Below are 3,306 nucleotides of genomic sequence, written 5' to 3' on the forward strand. Positions count from 1 at the left end.
GGTCAGCGCCCAAGTAATGTTTGGGGTCGGAAAGCACGTCAGAGGCCTCGGTAAGCACGATTTGGACCTCGTCAAATAGTTCCATTCACTTTCAGTAGGTTGGGCATCTAAAATGTTAAATTAAATGAAACATTAATTTGTTCTAATTTATAAATGTCATCGGTCAAAGTTGATCAAATAATTGGTGTGATAATAATAATACTAATATTAATAATAAAAAAAACATTAGTGCGATACGCGTTTATCAAATATAATGCAAACAATATAACGCGCATGTAACGCGAAGTCTGTTAAAATAATTTATAACTAGGTTATAATTATTAGCAACGATTGTTCAATACTCATAAATTACAATAGTATAATAATTAATAATAACATATGTTTAAAAAAAACCACTAACAACCTGAATCACTTAAATGACTAATATATCGTAATAAAGAAAGTCGGTAACACATATTATAACGTCATCTAATAGTTTTGGTGGAATCATTTTTGCTACCTAGCTGATCCTATTAAATAAAATATTTTGAAGCCAATGCGCTATCAAAAATATCGTTAAAACCCATTTTTTCATTCTTATAAAATGAATATAAATACTCATCATTAGGGCCCGGAATTATATGCACAAAAAATGTACGAAATATGCATGCATTTATGCACTGAATATCATTAAAATATGCACTTTAAATATGCAAAAATATGTGAAAATATGCAAACAAAAATGAAAGTTTAATACATTTATTTAGTTTTAAAATGTATATAATTCATTATAATATAATGAATTATATACATTTTTATATAGATTATATTATAATCTATACTAAATAGAAAAATGTACTGACAATATTTTTGTACGTTGTATTGAACTGCATTAAGTTGTAATTTGAACATTCACTCATCTAAACAAAAAGTCATGAACGAAAATCAATTCATAAAGAAAACATTGCTTTGTTGAACAATTTACTAATTGTGGAATGGTTAGCTTTTTATAAATCTTATTATAGCCCATATAAAATTATACTTCATGAATCATGATACACTGAATTGACGTAAGTCTTGCACATAATAATAGTATACTTCATACTATTTTTTTTCTATATATACACTATATTTCAGAAAATTGCTGAAATATGCACAATAATTTAAAACGGTCCAAATATGCAAAAATATGCCAAATTTAATTTTGCATATCAACACATTAGGTTAAGATTCAAATTTTTATCTTACCTAGCTACTTTTTAGATAAATAGATAGAAATATGCAAATGCATACAATTCCGGACCCTACTCATCATCTATGTAAAAAAAGCATTTTAACTTGCAACATTATCGTATTTTTATGTTACACAAGATCGTAATTAAGAGGACGCCGTATTATTTAATTATAAGAATATATTGAATAAAAAAGCTAGTTTAGGATTCCGATAATGCTATAAGTACCTAAGGTTACACTCAACTTAACTTAATATTTAAATACTTATAGAAAGTTACATGTCAGTTACTTAAGGGAAGTGGTTTAAAAAATATTATGCAAACAAAAACTTTGCGAAAATATTTTTATTATACTGTTAGTAAAGTTTTGCAGCCCTAAACTATTCTTAAAGAAGAAAAAAATAAACTCTTATTCGGAAATCGGCGAACCGATAAACATCTTGTTAAAAGGAAGCCGAGGTTTTTGGGAAACAGAGTAGAAGAAACTGTTTGCAAACAAAAGTTATCGTAAATCATGGCTGGAATAGATTATTTAAACGAGACGACGTTCCACGGTATTATTCTTTTATATCTAAGTACAGTACATAAGTCATAAGTATTTTTTACAAGTGTTTCTCATTGACAAAAACCATACCCGCGACAATGGTTAGACGTAATGGGAAATGCACAACGAGATTTTTTTCTTTAATTTGAATTATTATTTTGTACTACTTATAATACCTATACCTATATTTCAAAGTTACACTTTCAATTACAATTTGATATTCAGAAAATATTATGAAGTAAACCCATTAATAGCATTTATAGAAAATGAATAAATTATTTTAAAAGTGTAGTAGATATCTATGATACCTATACTTTATACATATTATATGCATACATATACAGTGTACACCAGTACAAACGTACAGTAGATGAGTTATATTAGAGTGTACAACTTGCATCCGGCGTACCTATTGATAATAATTTACTTAACTATTTTATGACTTGATAGGAAAAAGGTTTTATTAGTTTCATTTTAATTTTCAACGAAGATAATATGTTGCTCAACTTGGATTGATTGAAATTTGTAAATCAATTTGCATATACAAGCACATCAAATAACAGTCATTATTTACGATTCAATTCGATTTCTTCGAAATCGATCTCATTACCAATATATTATTATACAAACACAATAATAGTCCCGTTTAATTATAATTTACCGCCACGCCACCGGATTGGAATTATTGTTTTTTACTCACTGACAAAGAGAAATCCAGCAGCAGACACAGAGTTAGGTACCTTCTATCGTATATTAGTATATTATTATATGATTTGCGTATATACGTGTCTATTGACAACATACAAATAGGCATGTTGCGCCGTTACCGATCCTACGGGTATGGCGGTTGTCGGCAACGACTCGCGTAATGTGCTGAAAGCTGGAGCGGGACCGGGTTACGCAATAAGTAGGTCAAAAACAAATTTAGTGGGTCGGAAACACATGTATTTTTAGGTACAATAATAATTTGATAAGCGGGCGCCCAGAATAATAATAATAAACTTAAAACTAATTTACCATAGCTGGCGAACAATAATTATAATTTTACATCAGCCCACTGACCACGCGGGTGACTAAATAAACTGATCAACCTGATTCGGTGGCGGCGTAGCTCGACGACGTGACGATATTCTCGGTCGGCGACCAATGTGGCTCTTCGCCGGAACGGCGACGGCGGACAATGTTCTCAGCTCGTCGTCGGAAAATAAGCAATCGATTTCAGCGCGGGTAGTGCGCGGCGCGATCTGCTTCCTGGCCTCAGCACGTAATAAACGATCGCGATCACGCGGATTACTATAGAATGACGTATATCGAGAGCGAAGCGCGATGTTCAACTCGACGTCGGGTGTCGATCACGACGGCGTCGACAGGCGGTTTTACGTGTTCACACGGGACTACACTCGGTGCGTGCAAAAGTGTTAAGTAACGCGATGCAACGGGCGCGTATAACAAAGCGAAGCTTAAAATTTTATTCGTAAGATAGTGGCTCGCTGATCACAGCTCGGGTCTAACACACCTCGTGTTCACACGAGGGTTTGGGGACACGCACGA

At 32.5% G+C, this 3,306-nt stretch overlaps 1 protein-coding gene across 4 annotated transcripts in view; it reads right to left on the reverse strand.

Annotated features, from left to right (window-relative positions):
* LOC100568886 (protein FAM49B) overlaps positions 1–3,306 on the reverse strand; it is a 41,302-nt gene that overhangs the window by 3,096 nt on the left and 34,900 nt on the right. The gene's annotated exons all lie outside the window — the stretch shown is intronic.

The sequence above is a fragment of the Acyrthosiphon pisum genome, chromosome A3 (assembly GCF_005508785.2).
Source record: "Acyrthosiphon pisum isolate AL4f chromosome A3, pea_aphid_22Mar2018_4r6ur, whole genome shotgun sequence".
In the NCBI taxonomy this organism is placed as follows: domain Eukaryota; kingdom Metazoa; phylum Arthropoda; class Insecta; order Hemiptera; family Aphididae; genus Acyrthosiphon; species Acyrthosiphon pisum.